Source organism: Equus caballus, chromosome 4, assembly GCF_041296265.1.
Source record: "Equus caballus isolate H_3958 breed thoroughbred chromosome 4, TB-T2T, whole genome shotgun sequence".
Taxonomy (NCBI): domain Eukaryota; kingdom Metazoa; phylum Chordata; class Mammalia; order Perissodactyla; family Equidae; genus Equus; species Equus caballus.
In genome coordinates, this window is record NC_091687.1 from 52,241,508 (window position 1) to 52,264,247 (window position 22,740).

At 35.2% G+C, this 22,740-nt stretch overlaps 1 protein-coding gene across 6 annotated transcripts in view; it reads right to left on the reverse strand.

Moving 5' to 3' along the window:
- Positions 1 to 22,740, reverse strand: part of AGMO (alkylglycerol monooxygenase) — a 339,413-nt gene that overhangs the window by 251,532 nt on the left and 65,141 nt on the right. The gene's annotated exons all lie outside the window — the stretch shown is intronic.

The window sequence follows — 22,740 nt, forward strand, 5'->3', positions numbered from 1 at the left end:
AAAAGAGTAGACAAATAGATCAATGGAACAGGATAGAGAGCCCATAAATAGACTCATATAAATATAGATAGCTAATTTGTAACAAAGGAGCAAAGGCAATACAATGGAGCAAAGATAGTCTTCAATAAATGGTGCTGGAAAATTGGACATCTATATGCAAAAAATAATAATAATAATAAGCCTAGGCACAGACTTTACAACTTTTCACAAAAATTAACTCAAAATGGATTATACACCTAAATGTAAAGTACAAAACTATAAAACTTCTAGAAGATAACATTGAAATTCTAGAGAATCTTGGGTATTACAATGATTTATTAGATACAATGCTAAAAGCATAATCCATGGAAAAATTGAAAGTTGGACTTCATTAAAATTAAAAACTTCTGCTCTGTGAAAGATCATGTCAAGATTATGAGAAGATAAGCCAGACTGGCAGAAAATATTTTCAAAAGACACATCAGATAAAGGGCTATTATCTAAAATATACAAAGAACACCTAAAACTCAACAGTAAGAAAACAAATAACCCAATTTAAAAATGTGCCAAAGATCTTAACAGACAGTTCACCAAAGAAGATACACAGATGAGAAATGAGCATATGAAAAGAAGCTCCACATCGAATTTCATCAGGCAAATGCAAATTAAAACGAGATACTACTACATACCTATTAGAATAGCTAAAATCTGGAACACTGCCAACACCAAATGCTGGTGAGGATGTGGACCAACAGGAACTGTCATTGCTGGTGGGAATGCAAAATGGTATTTTGGACAACAGTTTAGGAGTTTCTTGCAAAACTAAACATACTCTTAGCATATGATTCAGCAATTGTGCTCCTTGGTATTTACCCAAAGAAGCTGAAAACCTATGTCTACACAAAAATCTGCACATGGATGTTCATAACAGCTTTATTCATAATTGTGAAAATTTGAAAGCAAACAAAATGTCTTTCAGTAGATGAACTGATAAACTGTGGTATATCCAGGCAAGGTATATTATTCAGCACTACAAAGAAATGAGCTACCAAGCCCTGAAAAGATATAAAGGAACATTAAATGCATATTAGTAAGTGAAAGAAGCCAATCTAAAAAGGCTACATAATGTATGATTCCAATTATATGATTTTCTGGAAAAGGCAAAACTATGGAGACAATAAAAAGATCAGGGTTGCCAGGGGTTGGAGTAGGGGGAGGGATGAATTGGTGGAGCACAGAGGATTTTTAGGGTGATGAAAATACTCTGCACGATACCATAATGATGGATACATATCATTAGACATTTGTCCAAACCCATGGAATATACAACACCAAGAGTGAACCTGAATATAAACTCTGGACTTTGGTCAACTCAGCTGTGTCAAAATAGGTTCATCAATTGTAACAAATGTATCATTCTGGCATGGGATGTTGATAATGGGGAAGGCTATGCATGTGTGGGAGCAAGGAGTATTTGGGAAATCTCTGCATGAACCTTCTCCTTAATTTTTCTGTAAACCTAAAACTACTCTATAAAAATAAAATCATAAATTAAAAGAAAAAATCGGTTACACTTTAGACCTCCTGGACTGTAATTTTTCCTTTTTTGCTAATTTCTAAATTTTTTTTCGATTTTTTGTTTTCTTATTCTCTCCTTCAGAAGATTTTTCTCAATTTTATCTTCCAAACTGTGTTTTGAGTATTTTATTTCTGTTCTCATATATTTAATTTGTTCTTTTGTTTTTCACTTTGTTTTATATTTTGACGTCCATCTTTCTCAGATACTTTGAATATCTGTAGGTAAGGGAGAAATCCTTCTATTGTTGGCCTAGAGGTTACAAGAATTCTCCAGAGACTCTTGAATCCACTGGGGGAAAGATTGCCTCAGTTTTCCTGTGTTCAGTTTAGCTGTCTTGCCCTCAGCTCTACATGCTATTCCTAAGTCCAAGGACCTCCTAGTTCACTGTGATCAGAAGGTAACCTTTCTCCCTTCTCCTGAATAAGGAAATAAAATTTGCCCAGCTGCTCTGGGGATCACTAATGCTTATACAGAATTTCAACTGATCCTCTAATTTTCAACTCCAACTACGTACCCTCTTCAGATGTACCTACTGTCTCCAATTCTTGACACTTTCTTTCTAGGGTTCTCTGGTACTGATCATCTTTGTTCTTGGCTCCATATTTTGTAAGCTTGGGTTTCAGCCTTCTTGGTTCAGCTAATTAGTTTAATTTGTGTCCATCAACTTTCAGCTTTCTAAGTTTTGTTGCAGTACTCTCCACTTATTGCTCAATATTCTTGGGGTTAATGGCTTTCTTTGTCTACCTTGTTAGAGTAATTTTCATGAGCGTTCTTGAAGAAGCAGAGATGAATACAAGTGGTCAATCAGCCACCTCGAAGTGGGAACAGGTATCCATGTTTTTGTACTGTAAACTGATATAATAATCTATGAAGTTATCTTTTAATAATGCTTAACAATGAAAGATACAATATTCAATCATTTTTTGTATGAACTTTAATGTTCCAATGAAAGTTTGGGATTTTTATTTCAAGGCTATCAATTTTTCCAACAAAGATTTGAAATGTTGATTCCTTTTGCATATTGTGTTTCAAAATCAGCATTTTCTGAAGTCTACTAATCATTCAGTGGTCAGATAATTTTATATATATATATCCCCCTCTTAGAGATATATGATACTTAATAAGCTAACAAGGTCCAAAGTAAAAAAACATATTTAACCTTTTTGAAAACTAGGCTCTCAAAATTTATTTGACAATTTGACACTTTCCCTGCAAAATCACTATCAATATCCAGTAGAATATTCGTTCTGTGCAATACATTCTGAGAAACTCTGCTGTGGTTTAATATTTACCCTGGCACAGTTTGCACAGACTTAATGTGTAATTAATGTTTATTGCAATTATTATCAGTTCTTCTAAATGTCTTAGAAAAGAGCTATAGTGGATTAGCTTTCCATGATAAAATATTACTTACCTCACATTTGGTTGATAAGTTTGGCAAGGATAGGTCTATACAACTCCTTCTTTAAAATATAAATGCCTTTTATAGGCTAAATGACCACAATAATATCATTAATAAGACTGCAGCTATCAAACATGACAGATACATTTTATGCAGAAGACACAAATATGAAGAATAAATTCTGCCTGCCATCTAGACACTCTAACCTAGTTCTATAGTTAATGAGAAATCCCATTCTTGCCATGTTTTACTCTTTAGTACAGACACACATACAGTGATAATCTAACCCACCTGTGATGTTGAAAATTATTTGAATTATAGTAAATTGGGGGTAAATTTACATAAAAATATTCAGAACTAGGAAGCAAAAAAAGAAATGTGATTTAGCTCATAAAACTGTTTATTCTTTCCCTTGCCTACAAGAAAGCATCACTTGAATTACCAAAGTAGCTATTTTTCTGCTGTTAGCTCTTAACCAAATATTGGCACCAAGAGCACCGTCTCTCCTTCAGGGGATCAGCCAAACACAACTACAGCCCAAAAAAGACATCCTGTCCCTCCTTCAACAGCCAGCAGTCTCCTCTCACAGTTCCAAAGAAAAACAAGAAGAAATATTTGCAAAGATTTTTGTCTTGTACCAAAAATGAACATTAATAAAATCATGCTTGGAGGAAAGCACTGAGAGAGTATATAAAAACGATATTGTAATGTCAAAGTGGGAAGCATTAATTCATAATATGCAGGAGTATTTTTAGATGGTACTGACAGTTTGCACGAAGCTGGGGAGTGGTGTGACTTGCTTTCATAGGAAAGGAATGGCCTAGCCTGGGAATTTTATTGGCAGATATCATAGCTTAAAAATGCACATGGGATGTCTGTTTTATAAAGCAACAAGTATAATATTTTACTTTTTTTTTCGTTTTATGATAGGAATCAGTTATTATACAAGAGAAAATTTTCTTGCTTTTCTCATTATTCATCTTACTTTTGCTAGACGGTATTAAACAGAAGTCTGAATATTATCTTAGATTTTATGGCTCTCTATGGTTTGCAAAGTACTTTCACATACATCACCTCCTTTAATCCTTGCGACAACTGTTGAGGGTGTTATTAACATCTCTGCTTTATCTAAGAGAAAACGGAAGATCAGAAGGGATTAGTGAGCTGCCTAAGACTGCACAACCTCTAAGTAAGAGAGCCAAGTGTGGAACCCTGAACTTCTGCTTCCAAAGCCAAAGGGGACACTCCCCTCTACCACGTCTGTGACGTGTTCTTCCTTCTTTTAATTAGCTTAACATAACTTTGGACTTTATAAAACATTATCCTAATTAGGGAGTTATTTTCCATCATATGTCAAATTGAAGCACCCCAAAATTATCATTTTTTTCAGATCAGAAACAGGCGAATATGGGCAATTTCACATGGTTCAATCTAATACATACAGACCCCCGAAAAGATATTTGATAATTTGCAATGCTGCTCACGTACAAATGTCCTGTTTTAAAACTGTACCATAAAATTTAATATTTCTTTAAAAAGAAAAAGTCAATTCTAGCACTTTAAGCTGTGTCTATGCACACACACTGGTTTCGTGAATTTGACTGACTTAGTCAAGCCAATGCAAGTAAAATCATCCAATAGGTTGTTTTGACTAAAAATTGTTTGTTTGTTTGTGTTTTGAATTGAATAAATCAATACCGTTGGTTGTAAAGGGTCCATCCGTGTAGAAACAGTGTCAGTGACGCAGTGAGTAAAGGTGCTTGCGGGCAGGGGTTCCAGGGAGTTCTCAGATGACAGAGGACCTTGTGCAAAGAAGACCTCGGGATGCTAAGAGGGAGGGCAGAATGGTCATGTTCAGAATGCTCTCATTTCCTGCCCTCTCCCCAGGGAGGCATAGATATCATAAAAGGTCCTGGAATGAACTTTTCTGAATCTTAAAATAATTCTTTTTCAACTTTTAAAGGATGGGTAAAATTGACGTCTGCTCTTTCCTTTAAAAAAAGACATGATTGTCAGTCATTTAAAAAAAAAAATAAGCACATTGCCCAAGCCATAATTTAATAGCTGTGTCCATAGATTTTGCAATGGTTCTAAACAAAGTACATTTTAAAAAATGCAAAGATTTTACCCAGTTTAAACTGAGAGAGAAAAATAAGAGTAAGACGAGTGAGTTACTTCTATGTCAAGCTATTTGACAAGGTAAACTGTAACAATTGCTGTTTAGGATATAGGTAGTCTCGTTCATCATACTGGATTCTCTCAGATGGACACCGTGTTTTACATAGGGCATGAACAATACTGAATTTTAAGCTATACTGTGATTAGTATTCACTAAGAATTTTCATTTATTATTTCATTCATTCACTGATTAATTTTTTTAACCTTTATTCAGACAATACTTTGCATACTTTTTTCTTTGTGAGGAAGATTGGTCCTGAGCTAACTAACATCTGTTGTCAATCTTTCTCTTTTCTTTTTTTTCTCCCAAAAACCCCATACATAGTTGTATACACTAGTTGTAGGTCATTCTAGTTCTTCTATGTACAACACTGCCACAGCATGGCTTGATGAGTAGTGTGTAGGCCTGTGCCTAGGATCCGAACTGGCTAACCCCAGGCCACTGAAGGACCCCTGAATTTTTATTTCTTCATAAATAAATACCTATTGAGTGCTTACTGTGGGTGTAGCAAGCTCACTCAGGTACATTGCAGCCCTGGAAATACAATAGTAGACAAAAGGATACACGAGGTTTCAAAGTGGCTATTTCTCCAATTTTACATTTTGTTTTGTCTTCATGAAACTTGCTTCTCAAATCTTAGATGCAAGTGCCTGTTTTTCAATTTTTCATTTGCATAGCCAGAACATTTTCCAGTAATGGAAATCTACAACTGCACGTCTTCCAGTAATGTTTCCTTTATGAGGAGCCTCAGAAAAGTACATCCATCATGCTTGTAGAAAATATTTTACCTTATTTAAATTAGATTGTGTTCAGTTATACAGTAGTCCCCCTTACCTGTGGGGGAAACGTTCCAAGAACCCCAGTGGATGCCTGAAACCGTGGATAGTACTGAAACCTATATCTACTATGTTTTTTCTATATGTACATACCTATGACAAAGTTTAATTTATAGACTAGGCACAGTAAAATATTAACAATAATAACTAATAATAAAACAGAAGATTATAACAATATACTATAATAAAAGTTATGTGGATCTAACAACCTCAGCATACGGTTTTGTTCTTTCCTTATTAAATCAAGAACTTTTGCCTTTCACTTAAAGAAAACATTTTATGGCTTCTCTTTGGCATACCCGAATTGCCAGAATCACTACTCTTGTATGACTTTGGGGCCATAATTAAGAAAATAAGAGTTACTTGAACACAAGAACGGTGATACGGTGACAGTCAATTTGATAACCAAGATGGGTACTAAGTGACTAACAGGCAGCTAATGGATACTGCATGGATATGCTGGACAAAGGGATGGTGCACATCCCGGGCAAGACACAGTGAGACAACACAAGATTCCATCACACTACTCAGACAGCACACAATTTAAAACCTATGAATTGTTTATTACTGGAATTTTCTATTTAATATTTTTGCACCATAGTTGACAGTGGGTAACTGAAACTACTGAAAGCAAAACCAGGATAAGGGGAGATTACTGTATTTACTATATTAAGAAATGAATGTTACTGTTAAATAATAGCTCAAAAGAAAAAATTTTAATTGTAGCAAGCTATTTAGTGAGATCTGAGAAATTAAATATTGATGTATGCTTTATGCCAATTTAGAAATAAAATTTTCAACTCACATTGACATAATTTAAAAATAAAGTATTAGTAAAAAAGTAACAAGTATGCATAATTAGGAACTTTTATAAGAAGCTGATCAGAGAAAGTTGGAACAAAAATAAGTTCTATGAAGAAGTATTTTAGGTAAAATATGAGCTAAAAAGAAACAAATTATAACTTCTGAACTGGAAATTCAACTGAGTCTTTGAGAAAGCTAAAGTAATTTATATTATTATTAATAAAATAAGGATAGAATATATTAGTATATGATTTCTTCACTGAATTATAATCAAGAATGTTCTAGTAATTCATGCAACAGGCAATTATTGTTGGCCTACTGTGTGATACATCCAGTGTTGAAGAAGATGTTATCCTTGCTTTAATGGGACCTACTATGGAACAAAGGAAATGAATGTTGTATAAATACCCAGAGATGAGGAGACATCTCCAGCTAAAACATGGGTCATCACACAAAAAGTCATTGCTTCAAAGCAGTTGGAAATTTCTGCCATCCAGTTAACTGTCTCATTATTACAAGTCTGTAGCTTTTGAGACAGGTGTAATATTTCTTTAAAATTTTATATCTGAAGATAATAATAAATATACCATATTTAACCCTGTGTTTGTAAAAATATCTTTATCCCTCCCTTTTCTGTTTTTAAAAACCTTGTGTTAAATAAAGGCTGTAGAGAAACAGCATCATTCATATTTCCTCTCAGTGTTACAACTTCATCTTTACCACCTCTAGATAATGATAACAACCATAATGGGTCATACTTAAGGTCAAGCATAAAGAGCTTCAGTAAAAACTATTGGACATAGCGATCTACTTAGATATGAGGAAAACCACAAAGGACCTATTTTACAAGAGCTCTAACTTGTCTATATCTGAGCAGTAGGGGTTTTCATTAACATTCATCAAATCCTCCTGCAGAGAGACCTGGGCTGCTGGTCACTCTAGAATGAGCACGTCTTTTGGCACTTTGTTGATCAGACCTCTGGGATATCCCAAGGAAAGCATACTCACTAAATGATTCAGGATTTTAGAATTCATATTCCTTGCCAAGAAAGGAAAACCAGAGTCTTTGGGGGCTGAGAAGCTCACGTATTTACACATGTATTTACTTGAAGAAGTGTGGTGCGAATTCCCAGGACTCCTAGGAAAATAAGAATACTGTTTTGTGGTTATATTTGGCAACAGGACTAGAGATTTAATGTCATGATACACAAATATTAGAAACATTGAAATAAATGAAATAAGACCTTTTCTTTATTCATGCACCACAAATGTTTCAAATAATTCATAATAGTTCTGCAAATGACCACAAGTCCATAAACTTAAGGTTGAGTGATAGTAAGTTGGACCCAGAAGAATCCTACTTGGAAAAGGTAAAAATTTTCTAAAATGAAAACAAGACACAAAGTATGTATAACACTGTAGGTCCATTTTATCACCTACATCAACTTAGAATTTCTAAATAAGATAAGTTTTAGAGAATATCAGAAAGCTAATTTCATTGTACCTATTCCCCAGTACCCTAAATTATGCCTAATACACCATGTGAGCTCAGTAAATATCAGCTGACATTGATGTATTGTACAATTTTAGTAAAGCGAAATTATTCTCTGTGAATTTATTTGAGGTTCTGAGAAAGATGGAAGGTTTCAAGCCTGTAAAAATCAAACAACTGTTTTTATATATTTTTTTCATCAAATTTAAGTCATCAAGATTATTTATTTGTCTGCTGGAAAATCAATTCTAATAATGCCATAGACGTTTTTCTTTCTGTAGTACACAATCATTGGGAAAGTTCTACAAATTAAAATATCCGATTAAGTGCTAAAATACCCAAAGAAATAACTTGAAAGAAACCATACTCCTTGTAGCTACATGATAAGCCTTGACTACTGAACACTAAAAATACAAGTGAATATGCATAGGTAAATCACAGGATTGCCAATCGCAAGACATGTAGGAACATGACCTATATGAACCCTATCTAGATGTCTCTACAGTTCTGGTTCACTGACTACAAAAAGTTCTTGTTTTCTTTATAGAACTCTGTCACAGGTAAAACTTTATCATATGATTGGCCAAAATGTCCTATGTGAGCTTTCACATATCCTATCAATAAGTAGAGTAATACTGATTTATAAATGAACCTATGCAAAATAGAGGAAAAAAATGAATTGCTATACAAAGTGCAGTCAATCCTGTCTCCTCTAAGGGCATCTTCTAAAACTCATTGAACCAAATTTCCTAGAGGGTAGAAGTCAGCAGGCATAAGTTGTGAGATGACATGCTGTCAGATTCCCTGAAAGGTCTCCTTTCACAGAGTTTAACTATAGGATGTGAATGAAGTTAACTGAATGGAAACATCTGGGGTGTAAGATTACTATGAATTAGATAATTGGAATAAGTTCATAAAATGAATTACATTCCACTGGCCTTTACTTCTGAATCACAAAATAAAATTTTGGTGTGCCTTTTATGCATGTAATAGTTTAACAGTACACGAGTGAGGGTTTAAAAGATACAAAGAGAGTAAGTATAAAAGACTAGATTGTAAATAGAGACAATTATTTTGTGAGTAGAGGCAATGGACTTCAATAAGAAAGCATATTAGAAGGAGTAAGAACATACTAGAAATTTGTTCACTGTTAGCAAACAACATAATCTTACTTGATACTCACTTCTCTCCTTTTCCTACTGTAGTCCAGTGAGTTGAAATGTATTTACTTTACTGTAGTTACTCGAAGGTAAAGGCCAGAGCTTCCTCTACCACCTGTCCTCTAAACCCACTCTTATTGGCAACACACAACACACACACACACTCACACACATACAAATAATAATTAATTGGGTTGTCCTTAAGAGTCTATAATTTTACTTTAGTTCTATTTACTTTCAAGAGAAGAATTCACAAGCGTTTCTTGAACACATAATAGGTTCAACACTGGAGATCCATGGGAAAAATTAGATAGTGTCCCTTCTCTTCCTCAAGAAGTTAATCTGGGTATATTTTCAATGGACTCTTGAACCAATGCCTCTATCTAGCTGTGTCAAATTTGACAATGCAATAAGCTTTTGGAAAGAAATAGAACAGTAGCCAAATCTGAGTTGAGCCTTTTCATCAGGTAGAGAGAGAAGGGGGGCATTCTAGATGGGGAGGAAAACAAGCAGTTAAAACACAAACAAAAGTAACAGTCAGGAAAACCAGAATAATTACATTTGTCTGAAGTGTATGGAAATGTTAAACTAATGGAGAAATGGTAGTTTGAATGTTCAGGTATAGGACTACTATGACCATTTCAAACAATTGTGGCTGTAAAAAGGGAAGAAAAGACTCAATGTTGTATTTGATTAATTTTAGTTCCAAGTCTGGATGAGCTCTTTGATGCAAGATTGAAAAATCATCCTGAGAGTCTTTCAGCAGGGCTGACCAAAGTTCAGAGCATAGTTTGGTATATTGAAGCATGAGAGACGTATTGACCAATCTCTTCCAATAAAATGCTCCAATAACAGCCAAGGGGATCCCTTAAGCCTTCTACTTGTTTACTTGAAGAAGATAAGATACAATTCTGATTACTTAGCAAAGTTCTTAATAAATTATCAAGCAAAACTGCGATAAATGCACACGCATTAGAGTTCATGTTTGTGCCTTTTTCTGGCTGAATGAAACCAGGATTTTCCAGACTCTTTTAGCTACTCCCTTCAAGAAAACGTGCAATCTCAGTCAGAGCTACTTGGTCATTTGCCATAAATAAACTAGGCCCTTAGCTATTGATGGTCTTTTAAATATTAAAATAATTCTATAGCTTAAAATATAGAATTTAGCTAATCTTTTTAGACAAAATTAATCTCCAGTGTGCTGCATGGGACATGGTAAATCTGGGAGTAAAAAATTCCTCATGAAAATTTTTAAACAGGTAAGTCACACCAATGTTCATGAATTACTTAGTTCCTCTGGTAGTTTCTCTATTATACTTCCTCCACAACCCATGAAAGACACTGGCCGGTAAAGTCTCAAAAAGAGTTAGTTGATTAATCTAGGAGGAATGTCACCTAATATAAAAACATTCAGTGAAACGGGCCTAGAAAAATCCAGGCTGAGGTTTGTGGTTGTTTCGGGGTATCAGATGATGGTATTGCTTGTAGACAAGACAGAGGTTACAAGTATTGCTCATTGTGTTGTAACAATAAGCACAGGCTTTTTTCTTAAAAAGGAGTCACCAAGTATGATTACAAAAGAATAAATATTAAGGGCAAAGCCATAAAAAGAAATTATAGAACTTGCTGATCCCTAGCACGATAACTCTTGAATAGAAAATAACTCGATATTTTATAATTAATAACATAAAATGAGGCAACTTTGGCAAGAAGCAATGCCCTGTGTGCATTGCACTTTGTAAGCACAGTCCAGAAATCAATGACTGCTTGACACATCACTAAGTCCACATTGCCATATGTCTTTTTTTCTATAACTGGATAAATTAGCTCAGGAAACATTGTTTTTTGTTGGAGAAATTTATTGTAGTAGTAATACAATCTCAGAAAAGTTTAAAGTCTTTACTGTGTGTTCTTTTAATTGGATAAATTTGATATGTCACATGTAAGTTTAAGGTGTATAGCATGTTACTTTAATACATTTATAAATTGAAATATGATTGCTGAGGTAGGAATATTTATCACATTACATAATTATAGTACCACATCATTTTCTATATTCGTTATACTGTGCATTTTATCTCTATGGTTTATTTGTCACAAGTTTGTACCCCTAAACACCATCACTCTTACCCCCTGACCTCCGTCTTCCACCTCATCCCCTGATAACCACCTTCTACTATGTTTTTTACAGGTTTAACTTTTCTAGATTCCATAGATAAGTGATATCATATAGTACTTGTATTTCTCTGTCTGACTTATTTAACCTAACATAATGTGTTCAAGGTCATCTGTGTTGTCACAAATGGGATGATATTCTCCTCTCATGGCTGAATAATATTCCCTTGTGCATATACCATATCTTTTTTATCCATTCACTTCATGTCTCCAATTTTGATAGGTTGAATATAAGGCATTGTGAGGCAAACCTACCAGACATGGGCTCACTGGGACTAACCTATGCTACTCCCTCTTCCTGAAATGTCCTTCCCCTCTCTTCTCATCACTGCTTTTCAGAAACAAACAAATAAACAAAGACACTTTTTTGAATCTTTTTTTGTGTGTGAGGAATATTGTCCCCGGGTTAACATCTATTGCCAATCTTCCGCTCTTTCCTTGAGGAAGATTGTCCCTGAGCTAACATCTATGCCAACTTTCCTCCATCTTGTATGTGGGATCCCTGAGCTAACATCTGTGCCAACTTTCCTCCATCTTGTATGTGGGATGCCACCACAGCACGGCTTGATGAGTAGTATGTAAGTCTGCACCTGGGATCTGAACTCACAAACCCCGGGTCGCCGATGTGGAGTGCGCAAACTTAACCACTATGCCATCAGGCTGGGCCACCCCCCACTTTTTTGAATCTTAAATCAGAGTAAGTATATAAATCTTCCCACATTAGTCAGAGATTGGTATATTGGATCTGATAAGTCATAGGTAATGTGTTTTATTTCATTTAATAACTAAAATATCACCGTGAGGTTAGTATTGATGGCCCCATTTTATAGAAAAGTAAATTAAGTTTCAAAGAATAAAATGAACCTGCCAAGATTGCCCAGGTAATAAATGGCACTGCCAAAACCATTCCCATGGCACGTAGTTACACCATCTTATTGGTTCAGGTCCTTTGTCAGGTTCTTTGTAATATTCAATTTTATTTGGTCAGGAGGTCTTCTTTTTGAGCACCCACCATTCAGTGATGAAATACCGCACAGCATGACAGGAAAATAGAATGTGTTTGTGAAATGTTAACCTCTGATCATGATTTAAATGCTTGTGGAAAAGGCATAATCAAAAAAGGTCACAATAGTTAATCTCAAAAACTTACTACATGGCTTAGTACTAGAAGCGACAGTAATTTGATATTATTAAGCCATATATTAATGCTGGAAAACACCACACTTCAATTTGTATCAGTCTCTATTCAGGACTGAACACACTTTTTTCACTTTATTAATCCAAAGAAGGCTCAGTAACACTAAACTTTATAATTTGCCCCAAGGCATCCATTTTTAGTACAGGAAACACTCAGTCTCATATATTTAGGAGTCAACCTATGCTATCAATATCAACTATCTTTCTTTACTTAAAGATGTGTCCTAGAGGTCAACCAAGACAAGCACAATAAAAAGTTGTGTATTATTGTCAATACTACTCTGGACTATTGTAAAACCTCTCCTAAGTCCATATAAGATACGCTACAGAACAAACATATTTGCATTCATTCTATCATTCATCTAACCATTTTGAACATTGTTATTGAAACACCCAGTATGTTTGCAGTTCTTTTTCATAAGTTTGAGGTACAACAATGAATGAGAAAACCAAAACCTCCATCATCACGGATCCCATATTCTATTATTCCAAAGACTATTCTGCAGACACTGTGCTAATTGCTGTGGGTACAGTGATGACGATGATGGCAATAACAGTGACAATAGCTAATATTTATTGAGTGCCTCTCCTCTAATATCTACAGCAATTCTATCTTTATCCTGATGTAGAAGAGCAAAAATGGGGTATAGAGAAGTGAAATGACGTGCCAAAGGACACGAAAGGATTCAAATCCAGGTATCTGAATGTTATGCACCCTTTTACCCTTAAGGATTCTTTCAGTCTAGTGGAGGAGACAAGAATTAACTTAAATAACTTCACAAATAAACATGTAATTTTAAACTACGGTAATCACTATAAAGGAAAAAAGATCTGTATTTATAAATGTGTACAATAGTGCATACTGGCCTGAATTTTGCACCTCCCCTACTCAATTTTTGCATTTGACTTGCCTTATAAACTGAGGTATCCTATCTGTGCTTTTCCTGAAATCAGGAAGCCAAACTACTGCTACTGCAGCCACCTACAGCCCTCATTACACATTGAGGGACTGGCAGTGGTGGCACTTTCAGTCCTCATGTGACTCAAGGGCACACATGGACCACATCTTACCTCCAGGCTTTGCAACATACTTCTAAGCTTTCACTTTGTGGATTTGACATTGCCTTTTAAATAAAGCAAGAGCCATGTGGATCTGCTTGGCACCGAGGCATGCACACAAAACTGTGGAGGAGTTAAAGCCTCATGGAGCACCTTTGACTAATGGGAAACAAGAGCCAGCAGAGTACATTCTTTTCCCTTTCTAACCCTGATGGACCACTCAGGGAACTTATCAAGACTCTTGGAGGATGCAATGGGAGAAGGAGCCACGAGCTTGTCAAGAAGCTGGGGCCAGCTGAGTAAAGTACTCCCTTGCCTTTACTATCTCTCTGCTTTAATGCCTGGCTTTCGTTTTCCTCACTCCTGCTTCCCGGGGATTGCACTTCCCAAGAAAACGTCCAGCCAAATAGAAAAAGCATATGCTTTGGCCTCAGGCTCTATTTCCTAGGGAACCAAGGCTAAGGGAAGAGAGTGCTCACTGAGTATGAGGGTCAGGAAAAGCTTCCTTGAGAAAGGTACGTTTGTACAGATCTTATCAGTGTGTAGACTGATTGGAGATGGAGATGATGGGTTGGAGGGCGGCAGGGGAGAATTCCAGCTTGCATGTGCAAAGCTCTGATTTGGGCAGGAGCACAGCACTTCTGAAGAACTAAAAGAAGGTCAGTAGGGAAAGCGGTGTGGAAATTAACAACAGTTCATACTACATGCCAAGGACTGCTCTAAGCATTTTACTATTATCACATCTAATTTTCACAAGTCTCTGAACTAGGTATCATTAGTAGCCCCATTTTACAGATGAAGAAAAGCTGAGAAAGTTTAAGGAAATCACCCAATGTTGCATAAATGGAAAGGCAGCATAGGATCGTTTAAGAACAACGACTTTAGAACTGAACTGCCTAGGTTAGATGTCCTGCTCTGCTACTTAGGAATTGTGCGACTTTGAATTCTTTGTGATGCAATGTCTTCGTCTGTTAAAAGGATTAATTAATAATAATCTCTCCTTCATAGTATAGCTGTATGGTTAAGTAAGTAAATATTTTTAAAGCATTTCAAGCAGTTTTTAAATACTCCCATTTGCATACTGTGTTAGTGTTTGAAAAGGAGTAAAGTCAATTTCAAACAAAATTCTGGTCCAGATCCCATGCTTTATGTGCACTATACCGTCTTTTAATATGTAAAGAGTAGCAGAGAAGGTTAACTAGGAGATGGAAAGGAGGACAATGATTAGTAACGACTTAGCAAGGTAAGCATAATTTAGGGTATAAAACAGTTTTTAGTACCATGGACTTGTTGATTCTTAAATACGGTTGCAATAATATTCTTAAATATGGGTAATATAGCTTTACAGGACTGCTAAATTTAAAAATATATAACAAAGGGTGGGAGAATGTAAATCCTAGTCAATGCAATAGTCTCAGGGGATTTTACAAGGAAAACATGGTCCAGACAACAATGAAATGTTGTATTCTTACCTGCCTAGTAGATGTGTTGAATTTACTATGGCTCCCCCGATTTCATGTGGACATGTGGAACATATTGAGCAGCAAAAGGGTATATTTAGGGAACATTAAAGGCCTAAAAGCTAGGGGATTCTGTTGTTGGAGGAAAACTTGGCTAGACACATCAGGCTTAATTCACGGGAAAGGAAGGCGGGAATGGCAGCTACAATATTTGTGCTGACAATACAAATGGTTACAGTATTTTTACTTGTTTGGACATAGGTGTTTTTTCATTTGGTTTGTTTTAATTGAAGGCATTGTAGTGCTCTTCTTTTTCCAAAAACAGAATCAAAAGTAGTTAAAATATATACGTAAGGAGTAAAACTTCACAACAATGCATGGAAATTTAATAATAGCAGGATTCCTGAAAATATTTACACCCCAAAACTGTGTCTATAATGGCTCTTCCAGGCAAATAGAAAATCCAGAATTTTACACAGGGTATTTGCACCATATTAAATAACAAGTATCTGTAGGTTTTGGACATTATTTCTGAGGTAGTGATGGGATTTGTTAAATAAATCTATATTTGAATTCACCAAGTCTTATTCATAATTCTATAATTTTAAGAAAATATAATTTAAGATGAAGATATTTAATCCTTCTGGAAGAGTGGTTTTATACATCCCTGTTTTAGGAAATGCCCACATTCACTATAGTATGGTCCTGAGATGCTGGGTGAAGGATTTGTCCCACCACTGACCCCGGCAAGTCCCCCGCCACCTCCCACACAAACTCAGCTTCTCCTTTGACCTCAGCAGACCTAACAGTCTGTTTCTCATTTGTAACTCTTCCTTTGCCTCACTTAACAAGATGTTCTAACAGATCTGCTCACAACAGCTCTCCTCCTGCTTCCTGACTGAACATGGTGGGCAATACATTAAATTCTCATATGCTTCTAGAATAACCATCAAGAAGATACTGAACGTAAGTGCTGGCTCTAGTCACTAATCCAAAATGGTGATGGCAAAAGTACACTTACAAATGATAGATGCATGGTAATATTCTTATAAGTGGCTATACTATGCAAGGATTGCTTTTATTTTTTATTTTATTTTTGCCTTGAATGATGACCGTACCAGACACTGATACCAAGATGACTATGTCAAGGATATATTTTCTATATAATACAAGAATTACTTTTTATGAGTATTCAAAGGCAAGATCCTTCAAGTTTGAAATTTCCTAACTGCTTAATAATTTCACTGAAGGGAAAATCAATTCCTATCAATTGTGCAGTTATATGTATGTGTATTACTATATATGTGTACTAAACACATGTAATAATTATACATATGCATTTAGTATTTATGTATACATATAAGTGCATATGTGTTTATGTACACAAATTATATATATGTATAAATAATTTTTATATATGTATGTGTATGTGTGTGAATTTTTTCCACACTTAATAAGATGGTGCCTCAGAGGTATAAACTCAGATTATCTTTGAAGATATATGTACATGTATTTTGGACTCCTGGATCCAATTCCAACCTGTGTGTGTGTGTGTGTATGGGGAGGGGCTTTCCACATAACACCAAGCAATTCTCAGACAACAGCAGGGTGTCCAAGAATTCAATTCAATTCAGACCCTATCTACCCAAAGATAGCATCAGATTCCACAGGATAAGATAGGATTCAGCCTACAAGATTGCTCCTCCCAACTTCAGACACCAGTCACATGCACTGGTTGGTACCTGTGCTTCTGACTCACCAGCTACAGATTAGAGGTTCCCATGACCCCCTCCTTGGACTTCAGATGCCAGTCACAAGTCCAGGTTGTTCCCTGTACCTTTGACCAACTGGTTATAAATCAGAGGTTCCCACAACCTCCTCCTCAGTTCAATTAATTTGCTAGAGTGGCTCACAGAACTCAGAGAAACATTTTACTTACTAGATCACCAGTTTATTATAAAAGGATAAAACTCAGGAACAGCCAGATGGAAGAGATGCATAGGGCAAGGTACCGGGAAAGGGGGCAGAACTTCCATGCCCACTTGGAACTTGCCATTCTCCCCAAATCTCCACATCTTCACCAACCAAGACAGTGTTTGAACCCTCTCATTGTTTTGGTTTTTATGGGGGCTTCATTACACAGGCATGATTGATTAAATCATTGGCCATTGGCGATTGAACTCAATCTCCAGCCTCTCTTCCCTTCCCAGCGGTCAGGGAGTGGGACTGAAAGTTCCAACCCTCTAATCATCAGAAGGTTGGCTCCACTGGCAACCAGCCAGTACCCTTTGGTGCCTTCCAAAAGTCGCCTCATTAACATAAAAAAAGACACCTCTATGGCTCTCATCGCTTAGGAGATTCCAAGTGTTTTAGGAGCTCTATGCCTGAAACAAGGACAAAGACCAAATAAATATTTTTATTATAAATCACAATATCATGACATATAGTTACACATTATGTATACAGACACAATAAATTTATAAAGATTGTGTATAAATAATGTATAAGTTTATACGCGTGTACTTCAAGTGTTTATTTATATGCATTCTTATCAGCAAGATGTTATCTTTGACTTGCTTTTCAAATAATGCCTGAAGCTTACACAGGTTTGTGGATTGGGTAAAGTAGGTAGAGATGAGTGATTTTAGTATTCAATTGTTTTTTTTCTAATATCTCAATACTTTTACTGCTAATTGAGGAGAAAATTCACTAAAATGCAGCTTTTGTTGGTATATCCAATATCTATTTTTATATAAATAAAATATCACAATATTGACTCAGTAAGCTAAGAATTCCATTTGCATTACAGGCTAATTTCTGCTTTTTCTTCTGAATTTGTGTAAACATATACTGAGAACATATTTAGGGAGTAAATTTTTCAGCTGGGAATTTATGGGTTGTTTTCTTTGCATGTTACAAAGTGAGGATATAATAACTTGGTTGGTTTGATAAATGACCATAATATAAAATTGTGATGACCTAGACTGAAGTCTCACACATGCTCTGGAGCTTCTCTATGCTCCTAGAAAGTACTCTTGGTAGCAAGAGGACTACTGTTGTTACGCAAAAGAATGTCCCCTTTCAACTTTCCTCTCCATCTCATTTTGGAAATGAGAACTTTTAAAAGTCCTTTTTATTATCTATTTTAATATCTTACTATTTTTACTATGTCTGAATATTGGTTTGAAAATCTCATCTACGAAAGTATAGTTTATTTTTCTTGTCAAAAGCTAGGGAGATGGAACTTCTGATGAAATAATAAATTGGTATCACATTATCTTCATGTATGAGAGCTGAAGAAAGTCAATTAAAATTTTACCCATAATATCTAACACAAGTTTTGATTAAGTAAAAGCATCTGTAAAAACAACTACTACAAAACCAGTTTTAACAAAATAAATGAAGGAATTATACCATTCATTATCTGACTAAATAACAAGAAGTCAGAGACTCATTGGAGTTCAGCCACTGGCTGAAATAGTTACTGACTGTGTAACCTTGGTTGGTCCACTGAGCCCCTCTTGCCTTATGGCAAGAGATAGAGTGTGTACTAGGACAGTAGGAATGAAAAGGGATGGGCAGAATCAAGACCTTCTTAGTAGTAAATTGGACAGGATTTTGTGACTGGCCAAATGTCAAAGAGAGTTAGAAAAGAAGAGTCAGTGCTCTTAGATGACAATGCGATACCTATGAAATGGTGAAGTCATTAACAGAGATATAGAATACATGGGGACAGCCAAGATGGAATAGAATTTCATCTTAACACAAGTTAATTTTGAAGGGGCTGGAGGATACCCAGGAAGAAATTTCCAGTTGATGCTAGAAATCTAGATCTCAAGAGAGAAAGTTCAAGTGAAGATTTGGATGATTGTAATGTCCAACGTACTTGGAAAGGCATCTACAGAAGACCAAAGGAATGAATGATCTCATTCAGGAATAGCTGATTTATAGGTACAAGGACCAAATAACAAAAACCTAATGGAAAGAATTTTTAAGGTCTAGGCTAAAACAGAGGAATAGGTGAATGACTAAAGAAGGACAGTAAAGATGTAGGAGAATCAGAAGCCATGTCATAAAATAGGAGGCAGACATTCAGGAAAGATGAAGTAATACGTAAAGAGATAAAATAAAATAAGCTCTAGAAATATGCTATATAATTTAATCATTAGGAGCTTGTATTTACCCTTTGTAGGAAAGGTTTTGGTAGAGTGTTGGAAACAGAAATTAGATGGAACAACTTTGAGGAGTAAATAGCAAGAAATTTGAAAGTGAAGGCAACACAACATTAATAGTCAAAATAGACATTGTATTATCATGACTTCAGTTTTTTCAACATTTAATTTTTTTTCATTTTATCTATTACACAGGCTTATAAATCTTTAAAACATACAAAAAAATAGAGTAAATGTTTTCTAAAATTTTACAGCTGCAGGTATCCATAATTAGAATGTTAATAGATTGACTTTCCCAAATTAAATCTCAATTTGAAGTCATATTAAATTAAAGATGGGAAAAGTTCAGAATATTCTCATGTGATCTAAGTGGAACTTCTCTTCTCAAACCCATGTAATACCAAAATTAAACTTTAAGCAATCTTAGATCACTTAAAGGCTTTGTACTCTTTTCATTGTTATTATTTCTGATTTTTTTAATTCTCAAGGACAGCAAACTACTGGAACATAAACATTTACTCTTATATACTTACAGAGCTTGAAAGAAATAAAGTGAGATCAACTTCACCATCCTTTTTTAGAATACCCATATATACAAATATTTATTTCAAATGTACCCTTTTCTTTGTGGGAATTGAATAGGTAATACATTTCTTATTATTTAATATGGCATGTATATTTTTTATGAATAATTAAATATATTCATAATTTTAGACCTACATTGCATGTTTCTTAAAAGAATGACCAGATCCTTCTGGGAAAAGCAGCTGCCTCTGAGTAAAAATTAAGTACTCATGGAGATACATTTGCTCTTTTGACTTAGTGATAGATTGCAACTCCAGCACATTAAGATGAACACATTTCCCTACGTGGTTTATTTATACCTCTAGAATAATGTGCACATAAATCAGAATCGTACCCAGTTGTCATCATTATCATTTCCCCATTTCCTCCATAATTCTTTGCATTGATATCACACACTGGTATGATCTCACAACTCTGCAAGCTGGAGATGAGATATTAAATACCACTGTCATTAGTGGACAGAGGTAACACTGAAGTACAGACCTTTACATTTAATATTTTCTGACTTCATTGCATATCTAGCCATAAACTATGATACAAATAGTAAAAAGAAAAAAAAAAACAAAACCCAAAAGCGAGATAAAAATTGCGGGTCTACATTGGACCTCTTAGGAGCATATTCCATTCTGTGTAACTATACAAATGAGATCATTGCCCAGGGTCCTTCTTTCTGCTTTAATTATCAATGAATAATGTCATGATTGTCATGTCTCAGCCATACTTGGCAGGACATGGGGGAGAATCTGAACTCTTGAATATTGTTTAGTAGCTTAACTATAAATGAGGATTACCCCACAATAAAGCAGCATTGTTTCAGAGACAATGTTAACTTTGTGATTAATGAGGTGATGGATGAGGAACATATGACTATTTCCAGGTTCATTCCAGCATTTTTCTTAACTTCGACCTCAGCCAAAACTGTCAGCACTAATGACAAGATGACCAGATAATGTTTCACCTGCGAGTGGGGATCTTGACTGCAATTTAAAATTTCCAAAACTTCCACAAGGCACAGCTCTTATGTAAAGCCAAGGCTTTTTTTTTCTTTCAAAAAGCTTGAAAACAAATGGGACAGCAAATCTCTGAGGAGGAAAAGAAGCAATTCAGTTTGCACTTTTGGAAGCTGTGGAAGCATAGACTGACTAGCAGGGTGACTTGACTGCCCGGAGACTGGAGCATAAAAACAAATAATTTTGTATTAAGAAGAATCATAACAATAAATACGAGACTAATTCTGAATGATCTAGTCACTCAAAATGCTGGAGCCTACAATTTTTGATGAAAAGTTTTTGAAAGATGTATTCAATTTTAGTAGTTTGCAGTAGATTTTCAACTCTTTGAGGTTAAGGACTATGGCTACTCAAATCTCTAAACTTCACAGGACCTAGGACTCAGTGCTGTGGGCCATTGTCAGACTTTTGGGGGGAAGTTCTGGCTCAGAGAGAACACACTTATGTCAACAATAATCATAGGGTCATAAAGTCTCATGCTGTGATAGACTTTCTCAAGAACTCATTATGAAAAATAATTTACAATATATCAAAAAGATTTTCGAAAAGCTGAATGGAAATGTGTTTCTTAACAGGAAGGATCCGCAGTTAAGCTCCGATGTATGCAATAAGCAAATTATTTTAACCCATTTCCCCTCTGTGAAGTGAAAGTACACAACTAAATATGGGAGATCCTTTCTAGCACACTAAAGCATTCTAGAATCATAATATTTTAGAACTGAAAGAAACCTTAGATGTCACCCAGTCTAAACCCTCAATTTTATACATAAGAAGTTAAAATGTAGTGCTGACTTGAGAAAGGTCACACAGTCCCGTTGTCAAATCACAGAAAGAACTTGATGTCAAAATTAATTTAAAAAACATTTTTATTCCAAAAAATGGATTTGTTTGATAGTTTAACGACATTAATGTGATCATATTTCTTGACAATATTTAAAGGAACTTAGTCGTGGTAATGTTGGCCTATACGTTGTGCCTTAGCATGTGCCCATAACACATATGTTTTTATACTGTATATATATATATATATATATATATAAAATCAAACCAAAGTATTCCATCTTTCTACATGAGTGAACTCTTTCATAAGGTAATTCAGCACATGTAACGTGATTAAGAATAGACCTAAAACTCACTTTTGACTGCTCATTTAGAACAAACGTCAGTAGGAAACCAAAAAATAGGAAATCTGGCGTCTGTCCTATTTTTGCAGTTCCACACTGAGCTCTTTATATGTTTGTCATGTCTTTCATTAACATGGCCAAACCTAATTTTCCTCAGTGGAAAATATCAAGAATCTGTAAATCTACAATTATAATACGCTTACTAAGAAAGAATTTAAGTTTATTAAATGTAAATCTGATAATGCTTTTCCAACTTATTTAGAATTTCTAATGTTGTAACTCAGCTAGACATGACTGTAGGCTAAAAAAGAAAGAAGGAAAATGTTTGGAGAAGCAGGATTTAAAAAGGATTTAAATGGGCTGTCAATATAAATGGTTGTATTTTCATGTGAGATCTAAAAAGCAAATTCATTTCTATGAGCCTTAATTTTCAAACCCTGCAGTAGAAATACTTCCAAATCGTCACGTAATAGAGCATTAGAAATGAAATGGAGTTTAATAAGCAAGGTAAGTTAAAGGCTGGGTCT